The 21,340-nt window shown below is 41.9% G+C and overlaps 1 protein-coding gene and 1 long non-coding RNA gene across 4 annotated transcripts in view; both read left to right on the top strand.

The window, feature by feature from the left end:
- Rarb (retinoic acid receptor beta) overlaps positions 1–21,340 on the top strand; it is a 649,902-nt gene that overhangs the window by 239,050 nt on the left and 389,512 nt on the right. The gene's annotated exons all lie outside the window — the stretch shown is intronic.
- On the top strand, positions 9,129–19,868 carry LOC142858312 (uncharacterized). 2 transcript variants are annotated; one of them, XR_012912005.1, is made up of 4 exons: positions 9,129–9,269; positions 9,483–9,786; positions 11,840–11,875; positions 19,552–19,868. It is a non-coding gene; the product is annotated as an uncharacterized LOC142858312 (long non-coding RNA). The 2 variants fall into 2 exon arrangements; XR_012912004.1 differs by having other exon boundaries at positions 9,475–9,786.

Genomic DNA, 21,340 nt, shown 5'->3' with positions numbered 1-21,340 from the left:
TCACGTGTGTTGTGAGCAGCACATAGGTCTTGGCAAGCACATTTGTGTGCTGTTTCAATCACTTTCTACTATTTTGCCGAGAGCTTACTATATGGCAGCCACTATTCCTTAGGTGTCAGTATTTCTGGGGGTATATGTGATTCTGTGGGAGATGAATTCCCGAGTGAAGACAATTGCACTCACACATGAAGAGGCTCAGGCAGGAAATAAGCCTGCAGAGGAGCCCAGACAGGGCTGAGTTGACCAGATAGACATCCTCGCAGCAGGAGCTAGGTGCCCAGTCTGTCCTATTGTGGGTCTGGACCCTTCAGTTCATGCCCTTATCATTGCTCACCCAGAGGGAGAGGAGAAAGGGAGAGAAATGGCCATGGGAGGTTTCATGAACTAGATTAGGGAGCCATTCCCATTAGCTGTAATGTGAGGGGGTCTTCTTGTTGGGATTTCTGTCCTGCCCTGCACCCCACAGCCATTGAGGTCCAAAGTAAATCACACAGAGATCTCTATAAATTATAAAGCTGATTGGCCCATTAGGTCAGGCTACTTATTAGTTCTTGTAGCTTATATTAACCCATTATTCTGATCTATGTTAGCCATGTGGCTCAGAACCTTTTTTAGTGGGGCAGATCACATCCTGCTGCTTCAGTGGTCTGGGCAGGAGTGGGAGGAATCAACTTCCTCCTTCCCAGAATTCTGTTCTCATTGTATCACCTCTACTTCCTGTCTGGTTTTACCACCTATTCTTCCTGCCTGGCCAATCAGCGTTTATTTAAAACATGATTGACAGATTACAGAACATTCTCCCATACCAATTAGCAAACCCATTGGCTAGAACTTGGTCATGTGGCAACACCTAGCTGTAAAGGATCTTAGGAAACACATATAACTTAGTAGCAGAAAGAAAAGGAAATGGATTGATGAACAGATTATCAGACTTTGATATAGCATTTTTATATAGAGGTCTTGGGACCTTACTTTGGACAATGCTGATGCCCCTTCTATAGTTTTAATGGTTTGTATACAGACTATGCAAAAAACTTAAATTTAACCTATGTAAGTTAACTATAGAGCTTTTTAAGCGATTTTATTTTTACCAATTTTAATTGTGTGTGTGCACACATATGCATGTAAAGTCAGGTGCTTACAGAGGCTATAGGTTCTCTGTAAAAGCAGTATGAGCACTGACATGCTAAGCCATCTATCTCTTCATCCACTGTAAGACAGCAGTAATTCGATTAATTCTGACAATTGTTTGAGAATCAGCCTTACTGTATCTCAGTTATACATCTAGATGTCTTTCAGTCATTTTATCTTTTAGTATCCAAGCAGGTCCCTCTGTAGAAAACTTGTTCAACATGGAAAGAGTAAGCTGTAGAGCATAGAACTTGAACTCTGGAAATGCCAAGCCAGATCATGTCCCCTCAATGCCACACACCAGTGACCGTATCTTGAACAAGATGCCTAGCCTATAGAAGTCAGCATTTCTCCAGGAAGCAATGACAGTGATAACTCAGAGCAGGAAATCAGGGATACAACACACAGATCACTTATTTCAGTATTTTTCATATGCAAATGGAAGCAGGCATGATCCACTAAGAGTGATACTATGTTATTAAATTATTAAATTTAGTGATGCTAAATTATTAAATTAATAATATCTATTTTATTCAAATGTTTATGAAAATCAGCACGTTACTAATGTCATAATGTGGTACTATTTCTATTAAGATACAAAGCTTTACAGCACCTCAAGATAAAAAAAAACATGAAGATTAAAAGTAGAAGGAACATGACAACATTATAAAGAATATATATGATATATATCATATATATTATATCATATACATGTATATATATATATATATATATATATGACAAACCTAAAGTCAACATTAAATTTAATAGGGAATATCTCAGGACATTTTTTAAATCAAAGCAAGAATGTTAACTTTCTTAACTTTTCTTCAGTAAACTATTTGACATTTAAACTCAAGAAAATTAAAAAGGGAAACAAGTATGAGAAGTCAAAATATCCCTATTGAAAGATTATATAATTCTGTATGGCACTTTAATTAAGCCACCAAAAAACTCTTAGAGTTGATAAACACTTTAAGCTAAATAACAGGTTATAAGATTATGTATGATATAAAAATCAGTAGTTGTCCTATCTACCTATCAGTATGTATTGCAGCCGTGGGTTCTAGACCATCACTCCCTGTTGGGACTACCAGCCCCACTAGGTCTCCTCTGAGCCTGAGGCCTGAGACCCACCCAGTCCCTTTTTTAGCCCGCCCTTCATGTTTCCCTACAAGATGAGTGACAGCTGCATGCTACAATGACAGCTTGGAATACTTGTGGTTTTTGTTTTTCTTTCCAGCTCTCCAGTGTCTGGTTCACTATCTGACATAAAAGCCTGTGTGTTATCCTATCTGATTTGGCCCCTGACAGACATAGAGGGTCATACTAGGAATGGGCCCACTCAAGAAAGAGGGGTGGGGTGATGGCTGTGCTCCTAAGTTGACAGTTGACCGTGTCTGAGAGAAATACTTTTCAGCAAGTTATATTTGGCTGATATCTCTCTGATTGCTGTTCTCCTTTTTACTTACTATGATATGCGCTTGTGAGTCCTGGTTAACTAGACACAGCGGAGTCATCCAAAAGTGAGAACCTCAGCTGATGAACTACCTCCATTATGTAGGACTGTGGGCAAGTCTGTGAGGGCATTTTTTCTTGAATAATAATTGATGTGGGAGCCCCCAACCCGCTATAAGCAGTGCCACACCTGGGCAGGTGGTCCTACAGTGAATGAGAAATCAGACTGAACAAAACACAAGGAGTAAGCCAGTAAGAGGTACCCTCCACAGCCTTTGCTTCAATCCCTGCCTCTAGGTTCCTACCTTGACTTCCTTCCTGCCTTGGCTTGCCTTGATGGTGGATCATAACCTATAAGATGCAATAAACCTTTCCTGGAAAAGTGGCTGTCAGTCACAGCAGTTATTGTAGCAAGAGAGGCAAGCTAGGACATGATTTAAAACACTGTCTATGTTCTTGTTGCTAAGCAATCACATGTGTTGCAGCACTAGATTCTCCTTTCCTGTTTCTGAGGCACTTTAAAAAGAAGTTACCAGCCACGAGATAGCCCGAATCATTGAAGACCTCAGCATCCAAATTCAGCTATTTTAAAAAGAAGTTACCAGCCACGAGATAGCCCAAATCATTGAAGACCTCAGCATCCCGAATTCAGCCATTTTAAAAAGAAGTTACCAGCCATGAGATGGCCCAAATCATTGAAGACCTCAGCATCCTAATTCAGCTATTTTAAAAAGAAGTGAACAGCCATGAGATAGCCCAAATCATTGAAGACCTCAGCATCCCAAATTCAGCTATTTTAAAAAGAAGTGAACAGCCATGAGATAGCCCAAATCATTGAAGTCCTCAGCATCTGAATTCAGCTATTTTAATTGCATGTTTAATTCAGGTACTTAAAAAAATGCTTTATTATATGTATATGGGCGCATTTCTGGTACCTTCAAAGGCCAGGAAAGGGTATTGGATGACCTGGAATTGGAACTACAGATGGTTAGATGACACCATATAAGTGCTGGGAACCAAACCTAGATCCTTGGCAAGAACAGAAAGTGTTAGTTGCTGAGATATCTCTAGAACCAAAATTAGCTATTTTAGTTTAATATTTTTTTTGCTCTGCATTATAGCTACCTTTCAGAAATGTTTTGAAGGTACCACTTTTTTTAATTTTATGAAAAACTTTGCTTTAAATATTAAGACTTTACCCAACAAGAACACAGGTGACACAGTGAAGGGGAACCATAGCCAATTCATTTGCATAGTTTAGTCTTGTAGGTACAGACAGCCTCACAAGTCTATAATTATGTCTTATTCCGGGAACGAAATAATTTTTGGCCTTTCCATTTTAAAAGATACTAAGTTTCAAAACCTTTGGAGGAAGGGTTATTTTGTGCACTGTAGCTTGGTTTAAGCTGATCAAGTATTATTACTAAGAATCTGTTCTTAATTACTGTGCTCAAATTGAATAATCTTAGCATTGCCCCAGGTATCAAAATATCTCATCGTCGTTTCTCAGGGAAACAATGAGCTACATTATGTGGAAGACATACAAGGCTGGGCTTGGCTCAACGTTGACATAAACCATGTAGATTTTCCAGGATGCATACACTGTGTGCATTTTATGAGTTGGACAGAGGAGATCAAGTGGGGATGGGGAGAGGTTTAGAATGTCTTGGCACTCCTTCCAGCTCCCACAGTCTTCCCAAGGACTGTGCGGGATTATTTTCTTACCAGCTAAATCCACACAGGACCATGCAGTAAGGAAGTCCAGAATCCATTATCAAATCCATCTTGTTTATTCAGATGCAAGGAATCAATCCTAATACTGTTTGGATTTCATCTACTAAGAGATATATTTATATAAATCTTTTTGAGGATAATTTACTGGCATCGTTCGAGGAAGTGTTTCAGTTGTATCTGAAAGTCAAAATAATATTTAACTTCAGGAGAGGATTGCCCGTGGCCACTGAGCTATCTAACACTTTGACCCTACACCACTCCATTTCTCCTGTGAGCACCAGGAATATGGTTGATTCCTGCAGTGTGACTTGATGGGCATGAGGGAATTCTTTTGTCCAAGCAACTTTTGAAATTTTCAGTTACTTCCAAGATGGCGAGCTACTGGGGATATTTCAAAATACATGGATGGTATTCATTGACGTGTAAGTTCCCTGAGCCAAGTTATCTCCATCTATACTGATATTCATTGTCCTTCCTTTCAAGCCCCAAAGGACACCTAAGTTTGGAGGTGATCTGAAGATAGCCATCAACTTTGGGGTGGTTTGCAACGCCTCATAGACATGACCAATATTTTTCTGCTAGACTATGAACTCAGACAGAAGGGACAAGAAGCGTTCTCCTTTGCTGTCAAGCCTGCCACTGCGTACCAAGGCAGAAATCTGTTGGGGTATTGATTCTGATAATTATTCTAAATGAATTCTAGAACAAGCTTCTATTAATGTGAGAGAATGTTTACATGTTGCTGATCTGAGCTGTCCCTGCCTTTCACCAACTACTGGCTTCCTACCTGATTTTTTTAGATAGTCTTTCTCCCTGAATCAGGAGTTCCCTTACTAGGATGATCTGGCCAAGGAGCTCAGGGGAACTTCCTGCCTTGCTCTAACACCCCACTGGCACTCAGTGTTGAGTTTGCAGGCTCATGTTAGCAAATCCAGCTTGTATGTGGATGCTGGATAACTGAACTCAGGTCCTGATGCTTGCACAGGAAGTACTTCACAAGCAAAGCCATTCTCCCCACCTCCCAAAATGCTCTTTTCTCGTAGCAGTTTTATTTTTTGCTCTAGAAGCATGCCTTGCATCTTATGATCCTAAGGTGAATACAATTCCATCAAACGCATCCAGTTTTCTCCACCTAAAATCATGGTCCAGCTTCTAACTTGTAGCATATTGGAAAGGTTGTGGGAAGCAGTTCCAACAAAGATGTCGTTCTTTGCATGTGAGCAGTGCTTGATTCCAGCTGAATGGAAGCTCACCAGGCAAGTATGCCAGAGAAGGGAAGACCAGATCTCGGAACACCTTCTGTTAAGGTCTTCATAGAAAACCCAGAATGCTGTAGCGTGCACACTAACCTGTGTTACAAGCTTAGAAACAATGGTAGAGACCCTTAAGCCTAGCTACCTGGCCACTGTTCTTTATGTCATAGAGGATGGTACTATATGAAAGCAAAGCACACTGACTAAAGACTCAGTGGGAAAGCAAGGAAAACTGCCAGAGCTTGGGAATAAAGATGTTTTAGAAGTGTCTTAAACAATGTAATTTGCTTGTGGTTCCTTTTTGATGGGTAAAGACAAGTGCTTAAAAACCCATGTCTGCATCTAAAAGAGCTGTTTTAAGAAGTATAAAATGAAGAGCGAGAGTCAACAAAGCATTGCGTCACCGTGTAATTGACAGTGCTTTCTGGATTTTAGCAGAGCACAAAAAAGTAGTGTGCTTTGCTCTTAATGACTGTTTAAAGTCTATCAAATGCAGCCGTTAGAAGGAGGTAGCTAACTAGTTGAGTGTGTGCGTGTGTCAACGGTGGCTACTTAATTGACCTGACCTTGTGTGTGCAGTCAGCATCTCTCTTGTGCCTAAAAGTCCCTCATCTTACAGCTCTGAAGACAGTATTCTGTTCTTTTTCTCCTTTAAAAACAACCCTGGGAATTCTCCCCTTTGGTGATGACTTCTGCGTGCCATTCTCTACACTTAGCTGCCTGTGTCTCACTATCTGTGCACCTGATACCTCAATTTGGTAAAATCTTGATCTGTTACCACATATGAACTTGACTGCAGGAAGAAGAATTCTGTAAAGAAGGGAGCACAGTGTCTGTCTCCCAGAAGCTAGGGAGCAGTTCAATGAAGCCTGAGAAACTGAGTTCTCTAGTGGGTAGAATTACTTCTCCATTTGTAATGTAATGAATGTCATCTGCTTTAAAAGCAGCCTTCCTTAGGTTAAAAAAATGTGTGTGTGTGTGTGTGTGTGTGTGTGTGTGTGTGTGTGCCTTTCTTTGCTATGGTTGTAATGCTAGCCTACTTCATTCAATCATTGGGCCAATATTTACTAAATGCCTATAATAAGCCATGCACCGTGCTCAACTTAGGGCATAAAGCTGAAGACATAACATACACAGCTCCTTTCCTATCCCATGGCAAGAAATATAGTAACTGTGAGCAAATGCAAGCATCTGTGCTTCCCAAGCAATAAAGGTTACGGTTACTAGTGGCCAGTTAGTGGAAATTGAACCAAACATTGCAAGAGTAGAAAATTTCACCCCACTGGGAACATTTCAAATGAGGATTGAGTGAGTTGACATTAGTTGGAAATGAAGAGTAACTATACCCAATGCCAGGAGAACAAGATAAGCAAATGTCTTAGGAAGGGTTAATGCCTTGGCGTTACTCTAGCTAGGTCAAGAAGCACTCATTCTAGATCTTCTCCGTTCTTGCATTGTCTATTATGGAATTTGGACCGTAAGGATGAAGAGAAGCCATTTAAGGATATTATGCATTCCTGAGAGTCTAAGGACAGATATGGGATGGTTAGACAAAAATGAGACCAAGTAAGTCATTGCAGTGGCCCACAAGAGAAAAATCCCATGCCTGGAGCTGAGAGATTGGCAGTCAAAATTCAGAGGTTTGATTTTGAAACATCGTCAACGGTAGTAATGAGGAGGAAAAGAAAGTCAAGGAAAATTTCAGGGACCTCTCAGGCAGTGAAGGGATTATGAGAATAACCCTCAGGGGAAAACATCAAAGATATTAGTTATTGATTTAGATCTTTATCCGTTCAGAAAATCTTACTTGGAATACGCTAGTAAAAATCTATTCATTGTAACAAAGGAAGATAAAATCAATAGACAGAGGAAATCAAAAGCTGTTCTTGAGGGGGGAGATGGGATGGGGGTGAGTTGAATCCAGCCCCCTTTACAGGGAAGCCCCACGTCTGACATTGCCTTGCAGAAGCCCAGGGTAGGAGGCAAGCGTGATTCATGGTGTTCATAAGTGAGACGAAACCAATTGCTTGGCTCCATCCTGCTGATATTGAGACCAAAGAGAAATATATCCAATAAGGTTTTCTAGAAGGGAGGCTGTCCAGTGTCAAGAACAACATCCTCGTCATAAACACCGTGATAACCTTTCTCGGCTGCTGCCCGCCCCATCCCTCAGCCAGGACCAGAGCACCGACCCAGACAGCATTGACTGAAAATCGATTCTGTGAGAAAAGGGGAGCGTTTTCATCAAATTTGATCTGAAGTGCTCCAGATTTGTCACTTTGCTGTCCTCCGCCTTTAATTCCGGGATGAAGCCCGGAGGACTTTTTTTCATGTTGTGTGTATATGGGTGGGTGTACACACATTCCTGGCATGTTTAGAGTCCAAAAGAAGAAAGACCAGATGGCATGAGGAATATCCATGGCTTTAGGAGCAGACTCCTCCGTAGGTATGCGCTCCTCGGGCAAGCTTATGAAAGACTTTTCTGGATCAGTGAAGAGCTGCAGGATTTCTACATGGAAGCCAGCTGTTCGGTGTTGTCAGGACAGACTAAGCCTTCTGCCTTTCCGACCAGGCTGGGGTGGAATTAAGCTTGTCTCATGGAAGCTGTAGTGTTTAACAGGGAGATAAGTCTCAGTAGAAGCATGTCTGACTTTGCTTAGCAATGAGCCATAGGAGTAGTCCCAGGCAACCCGCAGTACCCCCTGGAAAGTAATTTGGTGTCCATTATAATACAGACAGATGGGAAATGGAGGTCCCAGAGTTCCCTGTTTTAAGGCACAACTTTAATCTTTATTTCAGAAGAATTTTAAAGCAGCCATAACCAAATACCCACTTTGGTCATAAAAAATAAAAATCTCAATAAATAGAGTATCCAGAGAACATAGCCCTGTACAGTATCATCCTAGTCTAGTCTGGAAAAATAGAATGCAGTTTTTTAAAGTTTCCATCAAATTTTCGCCAGCATCCCAGGTTGCTGGAGCCGAGGACCAGTAAATCTTTATTATCTTTTTAGCAAGGAAAGAACGTGAGTAGCTCTGGAAGCAGTTTTACCGCAGTGTGGTAGCTCAGTCACGACGATGTCAGCAATACCTTTGGCTCGGACTTCCTGGGACAGGAAGCTGGGTGCTGCTCTGTGGTCTTATACTGGGGCACGTGGAGAAAGATCAGAGGTAGTGGAAAGAGCTTGAAAATTAAGTTTCCTAGGTTTGAATCATTGCTTCTCTGTTTGAACTCAGTAGCTTCCTTCTCTGCCATGGAATCTTCCACGACAAAAAAGATTCTGACAGTAGGCACGTGCCCTCCAAGCGGTCGTTCGGAGTGTTAAATAGAACAGTGTTGGGCAGATCTTAGGAGAGTCTTGATGATAGAGAGTGACTGCTCTTGCTCCTCATAGCAGAACTTGGCACACCACCCATCTCATAAATGCTGGCTATCAGACCTGCCAGGAGTTGGGCCCCATGAAGGACTGTAACTCAACCCCTGTGTAGTGACTTCAGACCTATGTTTAAATGGGTTTAAATAATTGTTCTTTTACTCCACTTTGACAGCTAAAACGTGAAGGATGACAGTTAACTAACGCAAGAACTGCCCAGCAGACAAGGCATATGGACAGTGAGTGTGACCCCTAAGAAGAATGGCTTGATACACCAGTCCTCTGCTCTCTGTCAAGAGAGGTGTTGAAGATAATGCTTGGTTGGTTTGGAAGCTATGAATTTGTCCTTTCTAATACGAGTTTGCAAAGAATAAGTATTGTATATTTAGCAGTACTAAATATTTTATATTCATTTTAATATTCTATGACTTAGTCTTATTAAGAGTTCAGGACATACTGAACTGATAAATAGAATATTCAACTAATTTATGTTTATTTGAATTTCTACTTATTTCGTCTATTGAGTATTTCAGGATTATCATTTGATAAGGGTGCGGTGCTGTGACGGTAGGGGTATTCAAAGACCACCGGGAGGATCAACAAGCTCCTTGGAAGACAGGATCCCAGAGGGTGGCTTCTGCTCCCCTCCACTTCCATCCTCGCCTATTTGATTTCTCTACTGGAAAGAAGAGAAGTGTGCAGCTGAGCTCAGGGGCCCGTCTCATCCAGCATGACATTGCCTTGTTGCTCTGAATACTGTCCAAGAGTTTTAGTCCTGCGTTAGTTAGGATGCTAACCATCGCAACTAAAAAACCCTAGTACTGATAAGACAAATGAGTTTCAATGCCAGACAGCAGGCTGCCTTCCCTTCCGCTACATGGTGGCATTTTAAAGCGACTCTCAAAGCAATGGCTGTGATTTTAATGGCTTTATGTGAAAGTGAGTGTTGATGAGGACGCGGGAGTGTTGGTTGTACCATGCTGAAACGCTACTTGAGTCTCGCTGGTCTGGGATTGCAGGAAAAGTAAACTAAAAATGACTCTCTGTCTTTCAATTTCCCAAGTGGATAAGAAGAGATCCTTTCAAACCCTGCTGTATTGCTGGAAGCACTAGGTGTCACAGTACAAACTGAAGAGTGCCGTGGGCTGGCCCAGGCCAGATGCTGCTGCTCTGGACCATGCCCATGAGCAGTGAGCATGGTAGGAACTGCCTAGTATGCACTCACGCGCGGACGTACAGGAAAAGAAAGTATGAGAAGGCAAAGCCCACTGTCCCACAGGCCGTGACTGGCACTCTTTCTCCACAGGAGCCCACCCACATTTTCACACATGCACGTGGCATAGTTGGCCTCTTTTGGCTTCTGTAGCTCTTAGTGTTTGTAACTCTATCTACTTAGTCCTGCCATCTCGAGTTTTTTTTTCTTTATTACAACTCTCTCATGTGCCATCTCTAATGCTGATTTGGGTTTTGTTGTCGTCATGGTTGGTTGATTGGTTGTCTGGTAGGAGAAGAGTCTCACCATGTAGCCCGTGCTGGCTGCCAGCTCCTAGTCCTTTTTCCTCCGCCTCCCAAGCACCAGGAGCACAGATATACACTTCTAAACCTGTCTTGTTGATCTAACTTTGAGGGTGAATATTGACTTCAATCTCTGACAGAGACCCCACTTCCTATAGATTTTTCTAGAACCTAACTAAAAATTCAATATCAAGCATTTTCTTGTATTTTATTTGCCAAGAGTATCTCAGTCGTGAAACTCAAGCACAGTTAAATATCAAGCCCAGCCTTTTACTGGAGGCAAATTCTTCAAACTGTGTAATCGGTGTTCCATCAAGGAGGGTGGGATGGATGCTAAGGATATGTACTTTGGCAGGTCGGAAAGATGAGCTGAACAAAGATAATGGAAATAGACATGCCAGTGTGGAGAGAGGGAAGTCTGTGAGCCCTCACCTACGAAGAACTACAGGCAACTAAAGAATGCAGAGAATGGAAGTAACTGTCTTTTTTAAAAAGATTTATTTATTATGTATACAGTGTTCTGTCTGCTTGTAAGCCTACAGTCAGGAAGAGGGCACCAGATCTCATTACAGATGGTTGTGAGCCCCGATGTGGTTGCTGGGAATTGAACTCAGAACCTTTGGAAGAGCAGCCAGTGCTCATAACCTCTGAGCCATCTCTCAAAGAGCACATCAACTGGTTATCCAATACCAAATGTTTAGGCCTGAAAACATACATACAAGTTATATTGTATAGACTGAACAGGTTGTGTTTATGTGTTTAGGAATGTGTGTGTGTGTGTGTGTGTGTGTGTGCGTGTGAGAGAGAGAGAGAGAGAGAGAGACAGAGACAGAGACAGAGAGAGAGACAGAGAGAAAGAGAGAGAGATCAATTAATGAAAAAGGAGGGCAGCAATTTGAAAGAGAGCGAGGTAGGAGAGGTGAAAGAATTGGGATGGAGGAAAAGGAAGGGAAAATTATGTAATTGTATTATAATCTCAAAACATAAAACGAGGAGAGTCCACATGAACGAATCTTGTTTTTAAAATGCCACAATGGCTCTTCATATTATGTATGTTAGCTTAAAATATTAATTAGGGCGGTGGAGGTACACACCTTTATTGTCAGCACTCAGAAGGCAAAGACAGGAGGATCTCTGTGAGTTCAAGTCCAGTCTGGTCTAAAGAGTGAGTTCCCAGACAGTCAGTCAGTGCTATAGAGAGAAACCTCTTTCTCTCTCTCAAAAAAAAAAAAAAAAACCAAACAAACAAAAATATATTAATTAATAAAATGTAAAATGTCAATGGGAATTTTGGCCTCAATTGCCTATGCATTGTATTTTTTTTTTGCAGTATTTGATCACTGATAAACGGTTTATTTTTTTTTTTTGGAGACAGGTATTTGTAATGTAATCCTGACTGTCCTGGAGCTCAGTAAGTAGACCAGGCTGAACTTGAACTGACAGTTATGACTCCTGGGTGCTGGGGTTAAAGGTATGTGCCACTATGTCTGGCCTAGATAAAAGTTCTTGTTTGAGATCATCTAGTTCACTGAGAAAAAAGTCATAAATTAAATAAATCAAGATCATTATTCTGTTATTCCACAATTATTGATTGGACCACTTAGATGTAAAGAAACAGGACTTAAATAGTGGTTTCCTAAAAAGTGAAGCTGCACACATGCAGTCTTGTTAGGTCTGTGAGCAGATGGCTAAGAATACAGAATGAGCAGGTCTAATGAGGACACCCAAAAGTGGCCATCAGGCGTTGAGACAAGGTTTTGACAGTTTAATACGTGGCTTTTCTTCAGCAACTGATATTGATTGGAAAGCTAACCAGACCCGCTCTGTTCTCCTGGAAACAGGAAAGAGGACAGCCCTGAAGGGGACAGCAAAGAAAATGTGTGGACCACAGGCAGTACTAGGAGAGGGTTTCCACAGGCAACAGCAGCAGGGATATGACTAAGGCTCACTCAGATGGGCAGGCTCCAGCTATTTCTAAACAAGGAAAAGGAAGACATTACTTTAAATTTCCACGGATAGATGCTCCGTAGTTCTGCCTTTCGTTTATCTCAGAAGTGATTGATGTGGAAATTTTTCAGCTAGCAGCTTTTAGTAGCTCAATATGCATGTACTTCAGAAGGATGTCTAGGTAGTTTAGGTAGCAAAAATAGTAAATACTGTTGACTTGAATTGAACTTCGAATCCTTGTACTGTTGTCAAGCGGCCCTTCAGCAAATGCCAGGGTAGTGACTCCAGCAGAGTCGCTCTAGAAACATCTTGGTTTGCGTCCTGTACCAGTGGTTTCGTACTTTAAGCCTATCTCCAGGAAGGAAACCCAGATTTGGGGGGGTACACTTCTCAGTGAGGGTCCCTTATACTCAAAGAATCCCTTGTATTTGAGTGCTACAAGATTCTCCCACTCAATAAATTCTCTGCCTGTGGAAAAGGGGGTGAGTACCCAAATTATACTTTTGTTATAATTTTTTTGCCCTTCTTATCAGTGTGATTAACCAAAATGCTGGCTCTTCCACCTATTAAAATATCATGACATGCTCAGATGCCAGCACAGAAATTTTTGTGACCTCTATCACAGAAGAAAGCAACAATTCCTTTAAAATACTAGAGAGCACAGTTTCTCACAAGCCCCTGAAGCTTGCTCACCAGGTCCCTGAAGTTCCTGCTCCTATGCACAGCGATGGAAATGGCAGGGAGGGAACAATCTGGAAAGACAATGGCTTGAAGTGAGCTAATGGAAGCTCAGCCTGGGGTTCCATCTGAGGGTGCTTTGTTGCTCTTCCTGTAAGGGACCTCTGTTTTTATAAGGCCTGTTATACTAAGTGAGCCTAGTAATCTTGCTTGCTTCCTAAAACAAGGTTGTGATCTCAGTTGGAGGAATGTCTCTTTGCCCCTCTGCTGCGCTGAACACAGTGTGCATGTGAGAATGTCTCTCGGGGCAGCTCTTTCTTCAGTGGATCTGCAGAGCTGGCCTTAAGTATTTGCAGCTGTAGGGGAGCTTGCATTGCTGGTCCCTTTGTGTGCAGACTGTCTTTGACTTCCTCTCTTTTGGAGAACTTGCCAGGGCCTTTCCATATCCTTAGTACCAGTTTCATTTGAATAAGGGTCAGTCAGAAAAGCAGCTAAAAGGGGAGGCAGGCTCTTCAGGGCTCTGTGGTTGTATTCCTAACCTTGTCATGACAAAGTATCTCAGAGAAGCTACCTCCAGGAGGAAGAATTGCTTTTGACTCATAGTTTGAGGCAATACAGCCCCTTAGGGAGGATGGCTGAGAGGCCTGGGTCCCTGGTGACGGGAGCTGAGGAGATAGATAATTGCATCAAAAAGTTAGATGAGAAGAAGTCAGGCCAGTCTGTCACCATCAAATCCTGTTCCTATGGCAGTATGTCCAACTAGGCCCCATGATAATTTCTTGTCACTTGCAGACTTAACCAATTTCTTGGCTAGTGCTGTCAGCCAGATCTAAGAATTCATCCTGCTCTCGGTGCCTAGAACCACCATCTCTTCTCCCTAGGTTCAAAGACCCCCTAACACTTTTCCTGCCTCAGTTCTTGTTCTACAGCAATCGTGGGTGATCTTTAAGATGATAAATAAAAGTGTAGTGACTGCTAAAATCTTCCAGGAGCTTCCTGGTTCTCAGAGGAAAACTCAACTTTAACGCGGTCCTTCACCTTCCCTCCATCTGTCTTGGCTCGGCCCTGCCCATCTGACCCGTATCCGCTCATTGAATGGATCAGGGTAGACTCTAGCTCTGAGCTCTGCCTTGTAGGAAAGGCTTACAGCCCAGGTGCTTTCTGATCTGGGTACCAGGGAAAGCCCTATTGATGTCAACCTACCCGTCTTCTGGCTATGCTGCCTGCCCCATCACCTTTCTGATCTGCACACCAGGGAAAGCCGTATTGATGCCAACCTACCTGCCTTCTTGCTATGCTGCCTGCTTACTTCACTGCATCAATGGCCCCATCGCTTCTCTTGCACTTTTGCTTTCTCACATAGTGCCTATACTAGACAGAGAGCCAGGCAGGCTCGATGCCTGGCAAGGGGAACAAGATAGGAAAACACAGGGGAGACAGGGTGGCACCTGCAGTGCCAAGTGTGACCCATGTTCTTGTCTCCTGAATGTTTCTGTAAATTATCCTTTTCTCACATTCTTGGTAGACAGAGACATAATCACTATGTATAATATAATGGTTTCGTTTTTGTTAATTTTTCCTTTGTTGAGTTTTACTAGCACTATTAACTCTTATTGCAAGAAACTTAAATGGTGTTTTGGACTTTGTTTTAACCCAGTTGGGGAAATTTATAGAGGACATGCTTCTAAAGAAGGTTTTGGGTATGGGCTAATGACCTTGCTCAGATGGGACTCTAGACCTGCTGTGGAGAAAGACATAGTGTTAAGTGCCTTCTGCAGCCTGAGCGGGACCTATGCCTGACCTGCAGTTGAAGTCTTCTGGTTAGCTTGGGTATCTGATCCCTGTATTTGGCCTTCTTGACATAATTTCTCACTGCCTGATGCCTGTGACCAAAGAACAGAAATGATTAGAGTAGTCATCTGTGTTGGCACTCTAAAGAATGGTTTATTTGGGACATCCCCCCCCCCACTCATGGCTACTCAATCATCTGTCACATGGAAGCAAGAATCTCTTGTGAGATTTAAAGATATCCCATGTCAAGGGACTGGAGGTATAGCTGAAGGGCAGAGTGCTTACTTATCATACACAAGGCTTTCGGCTTAATCCTAAGTACAAGAAAAATAACTATATAAAGCACGTTATTGGGACTGGAGCTGTGGACTGCTTGCCTAGCTTGTATAAAGCCCAGGGTTAAATCCTTAGTACCACAAAAGAAAAAATAAATATTTTTCCATGCCACATATCTAGCAATATAATTATAGTATGTGTGTATAATAGATATCTTTATTCTATATGTACGGCAGCATAGTGGTCCCAAGTCATTGTAAAATCAGGCCTTACTTTGCAGTACATGTTGTTGACCAAATTATATGAAAAGTTATCTTTGTGAGTGGCTCCCAGGACATAATTTTACATGGAATAAGTGGGGTAGCTAGTAGATTAAAATCTGCAAAGGTGAGTATTAGTTAAGTCGAGGCCAGATGGGAAGATATTACATAGATAACCATGGAAGATACACTGGAGAAGAGAAAACAGACATCGTGAGAGTGGGCTAGGGTGAAGGCTCAGTGGGTATAAACACTCTCTCCACAAGTGCCATTCCTGAGGCCCATGGCAGAAGGACAGGACCAGTGTCCAAGGGCTATCTCAGATTTGCACACTTCTGCTATATCGCATGCATGCCTACACTCATATCCCTCCCACAAAAATAATTAATAATAATAATGATAATAATAATAATATTATAAAAGCAAAATTAAAAGACATAGTGAGTGGCATGAGAAGGTGCAATTTGTAATGTTCTAAGGAGAAACAAATTTTCATCACTTGCCTTATTCAAAAACTGCTAAATGAACATGTTTTATTTGTTAAGTTTCTCTCAAAGCTTGGCACAAGGTATGTTTCTTTTTTCTGAGTTCATTGCAAGGGACAAACTGCTCAGGCAAAGGACAAATACAGTGGGGACAGATTGTCATCCTATTCCGGCGGCCACACTTTCTATTTGTGAATATTTCCATTCCAAAATTTCCATCTTGAAATGTTTTTACTATTACGAATATTTTTGACCTCTGATGTATATATACTAAATTATCAGTTGACTTACCAGCTTTTCCAGAGCTGGAAATTGAACCCAGGATCTAAGCAAGTGTTCTACCCATGAACTCTATCCCTAACCCTTGAGTAACTGGAAGTGGCTTTTCATTTTGGTTTTATTTTGTTATAGAAAAAAAAAGTTGTTTCAGGTTTTTTAGTATCCATCTATTTCAAGCAATACCTGAAGCAAAAATACATAAGAGACTTATTTAGAATGTTGGTTCAATTTATGTTAAAGTAACTAACCTCAAACTGGGATAGATTCGTTTTAAACATACTCATCACTAACCTTTCAACTCGTCCAAAATGCAGACTACAAAAGATTTTACTGTCCGCAACCAGGCAGATCCAATGATTACAGGCTCATGTCACAGTTGGTATAGAATATAGGCTTGCTAGGTGAGTGAATTAGTACTATGAATTCATAACAAATCTTAGGAAGGGTCATTAAAAGAAACAAATGTTAAAAAGCCCTGCCTGTTTGGCAGATGTTTGAGTTTGCTCTTTTCATAAATGATGTCGTCACTGTCTGCCAGTGTCCTGGATAATAGTTTTACACCCTTGAGTGCGGCTCAGGGCTGGAAGCATAAGGTCATCAGAGATTGCTGAGAAATGCTTTCTGCTGGCTGGTAATAGACGGTGTATGTTTCAGTCACCAAAGCCCCCCTGCATGGCCTCTCCCTCACTGAGCTCTGTGGTGCCTCCACTAAACCTTTGGACCCAGCAAGTCAGCTTAGCATCCTCAACGGGAAACTCCTGCTGAAGGTCCTTTTGAGATTTGTGGGGAAGTAAGCGGAAATGTTCTCCTGTTTTGGAAGAAGTTTGAGACGCTTGCCCAGGACAGGGCATGCCTGGCTGTGTGCAAGTACAGAACCAGGTTGCCCATGGTTTTGCTATCTTGCTGCACCCTTCCAGAGAACCTGTACAACCCTGTCAAAACTCAGCAGAACTGAACCCACACTGTTCAGTCTTTACAGAAATCTCTCCCCTGACCGTGGTTTGAATGTGTGTTGCATTCTGTGACTAATTTGATGAGAGGCTGAAGAATTTGCTGCTTCGCCTGAAGTTTCTCAACAAGAATAAGAGTTGGTGGGTGGTAGCCAACTGAGCCCACATTAACAATGTTCTTCCTTGTGTTTCCTCTCCTCCCTGCAGCCTCCCTGCATCATTTCTTACAGCCTCACTGATCTGGGTTAAGCCTCCTGTTATGTGCCAATATGATTAGAACCAAATATAAACACAACAATAGGCTTCCTTTTCTGCTCAGACAGAATGCTGAGCACATCACCTTGTTCAGCTCTTTTTCAGCAAGCCCAACCAGCCAGGGAGCCTTAGTTTTGTTTCTTCCACAGCCCCACCCTTACACAGAAACTGTTTGATCTGAATGTTTAAAACAATGACAGTCAGTCCTTTTTCTGATCTTACTAGCTATCAGCATGTTCCTAAGGACTTTACAATGTGGGCCATTAGTTCATCTGGTCCTCTCTTATTGGTATTTCTTTTCTTTTTTTTCCTTTCTTCCTTCTTTCCTTCCTTTCTCTTTCTACCTTCCTTCCCTTTTTTTCTTTCTTTCTTCCTTTCTTTCTTTCATTTACTTTTATCTTCTTTCTTTTGAGAATTCATATATGGGAACCGTAATTTTTTGTGTGAAATCAACCTTTTTGTCTTCTGCCACGCAAGCAAGAAGGGGAAAAAAATAGGGATAAGACATGCCCAGAACTTAAAACCCAAAGTTAGGCAAAGGTACCCATTCACTAGGACCAAATCTGAGCAAAGCCCACAGATTTAAAGTCACAGGAAACAAATCTTTGCACGCCTGCTGTGCTGTGGTCTCTCTTGAAGCTGCTTAGGTCCAGGGCTTCACACTGAAAGTGAAGTTCGTTGGTGACTTGGCTCTCTGCAGTTATTGTGCTAAAAATAATGGATTTTGGAAAATAATCTTGGCAAGCTGTGTGTGCTTTTAAACATTTTTGATCAGATGTAACATTTTATAGTCTCATTGTTTGTGAAGAGCCTTTTTCTGTGCATTTCATCATGGCGGTGTTTATGTTGCATGTCTAATTAGCTTCAATATACCAGATGAGTTGTTTTAGCCCGTCTGGCATGCTCTTTTTTTTTTTCTAAGTTCCTCGTCTGCTAAGAAAATATATTGGTCAGGGTTTTAGATTTCAGGAATCAAAAGTCTACCATGGATCCTATTCATTATAAGAAAAATATAAAGGAGCATGAAACCGTTTTTCCAGGCTGACCAGGGGAAGTGGAGACAAGTACCAAAATGCTTTGCAATTCTAATTTCAGAAGGAGTGCCAAGATCAATAACTCAACCCCCTCGTACTCCCAATGTCTTCCCCAAATTAAGGGAAACAAAATGCCAAGCTAAGAAGTTTCTCACCGTTTCTAACATGAGATAGATTTAAAACAAATAAAGCCAAAGGAGACTGTGGGGTCTTAGAGAGAAGAACAGGAAACCAAGAGGGGCATGAAGAAAGTGAGGCTGGGGAGAGGATGGATTGGGGCCAAGAAAACTAGAAACGGGCCTCTAAAGAGACACTGCACACCTGTGACAACCACTGTCTTGACGGCTCTTGTCATAGTACACAATATTGATATGTACTGATTGATTTTTCAAAACCTAAGTAGAAAGGACTTTGACATGACATAAGACCAGACTCAGGGAAGATTCAATCTCCTTTCAACCTCTGCTTGAGCCCACATGGTAGTTCCTTTCTGATCTACGGTGTTAGTGTCCTCGGTCAGAGTTTCTCTGCTGATTGATTAATGCCACTGCTGGCTACTCCAGTTATACACAGTGGTATACTGGTGTAGGCTTTGGCTGCTTTGCATTTCGAGAGAACCTCCCAACCATGGAATTGGGCAGCGTGTTTTAGACTCAGTGTGATAATTAGTAAAGCACTTTCTGGTACTTTTGAGATTTCCCCATCTTAACCTGTGTAAGTAGTGAAGGTGTCAACTCCGAGGGACTCTTCTGTGGGATGGCATCATACTCAGGAATATTCGCTGTACATTACAGCCGGTCATCACCTGGTTGCTGTGACACTCACGTAAGATCCTCATTTAAAGCAATGTAACAAAAATCAAGAGGATCTGCGCGCATTATTTAGAAACCCAAGGACTTCTTCCTGCCTTGTATGACGGATGTTTGAGCTTATATCACAGCACTACATTAGGGATAGAAAAGTATCCCTGCAAGATAGGGCACTCATTGTGCTTCAGTAAGAAACCGGAAATGTTGACAGGAAATGGTACAATGTTTTCCAATCATCTTTACCATTTAAGATTGCAAGAGTTCTTTGAGACTTTGCATATTCTTTATCATAACAATATTTATTTGCTCTTAACAACATCCAGAAGGAAGAGTGCAAGTGAAATTTAGGTGTTCCTAAATGTCTCCACACAGTGAGCATGCACCTTCTCAACTGCTTTTCGGCCAAGAATTCTGATTGCTGCCTTGACACGTCATCTGTTATAATGCTGAGAAGATGAGTGTGGTGTGGTGTATGTCTGCAGAGATGGTTCTTCTACATCAGCCAGGGCTCTTCTCAAGCCTCTGATACCTACCATCAAATGTTGAACTGCACACTCATGCAGTGACAGCTGCATCCTCACATACCTGGGATGCTAGGAACTATATAGAAGCATTAAAGGAACAAATATGTGGTTTAGAATCTGTGTTGTTTGCTGTGTTTTTCGCTTGAAGCAAAGAGGGCTGTGTTAATATGTTTATTCATAAGTATATTGTGTGTATGTGACAATCATAATTAAGATGAAGATACTCTGAATTTGAGAGGGAATGGGGGGAAGGCAAGAAAGGAGTTGGTGCCAGGCGGTGGTGGCACACTCCTTTAATCCCAGCACTCAGGAGGCAGAGGCAGGTAGCTATCTATGAGTCTGAGGCCAGCCTGGTCTACAAGAGCCAGTTCCAGGACAGGCAGCAAAGCTACAGGGAAACCTTGTCTCAGAAAGAAGAAAGAAAGAAAGAAAGAAAGAAAGAAAGAAAGAAAGAAAGAAAGAAAGAAAGAAGAAAGAAAGAAGAAAGGAAGGAAGCGGTTGGAAGGAGGAGGGGGGATGATATCATATTTTAATTTAAAATAGTAAATTTTTTAAGAGCTTAGATTCTTGAAAATGGTTCCATTACAACAGTGTTTACTGGTCAAACATGAAGACCCCAGAACCCATGTAAAAAGACAGGTGTGGTAGTTTGTCGTGTGTGAAATCTTGCTGCAGCGAAGGTCCAACTAGGTAGACCCTAGGGGTCACTACCAGGCACTTACCTAAGGCAGTGAGCCACAGGCCAGTGTAGACCTTGTCTCAAAAATCAAAGTGGAATGTACCTGAGGAAAGACACCAAAGGTTGCTCTCTTGCTTACACACACACTTGCACACATGCATGCACATACACACACACACACACACAATTTTTAAGCAATTTTATAAATATTTTTAAGTTTCTGTAGCTACATATAACTACTTTTTATATGTAAGTCACACAAACACTTGCACACACACGTACATATACATGTGCACACACATGCACACACATGCATGCACACACATGCACACACACACTCTGCCCAGTAGAAATACTGATCAGCACTGATGGAGTAAAGCTCTTGTATGCACAGGCAGGCTGGGCAAAGGGCAACGCAGGGGGAATGTGTGTGACTCATGGAGAGATGAAGGATGACTGGAAAGAGTATTCATCCTGCACTGAAATATTGAAGGAAAATTGCTATAAAATATCACAAGCATGTTGACACAGCTGCGATGCTAATTAAATACTACAGCCCTCGCTGAAGGAAAACAAAAACTGCGATTTCCCAGATAGTTGCTTCTGTTTAGAAAGAAAAAGGAGACGTTACTCATGGTGACTTAAGGGAGCGCTCCCAACCTGCGGCACTTGTCAATCTACGTTTTCATATTTTCTGTCTGCTTGAGCAGCAGAGGAGATAGCAACTAACCGCCTGGCATCTTGTTAGCTAGACCTCTCTGGGAACTAGCACTTGGCAACCTGCTACCGTTCGGGAGAGAGGTGCAGCGAACTGGTTTTCGATTCAATGATGGAAACGTGAGGTGAGGCTAGGGAGGGTTGGGGACAGCTGGCCCGTTCTTACCTGGGCAGGGACTCCTAAGCTCATAA

Source organism: Microtus pennsylvanicus, chromosome 10 (assembly GCF_037038515.1).
Source record: "Microtus pennsylvanicus isolate mMicPen1 chromosome 10, mMicPen1.hap1, whole genome shotgun sequence".
Classification (NCBI taxonomy): Eukaryota; Metazoa; Chordata; class Mammalia; order Rodentia; family Cricetidae; genus Microtus; species Microtus pennsylvanicus.
Note: the sequence above shows the minus strand (reverse complement) of the source record. Positions and strands in the feature narration are given on the sequence as shown.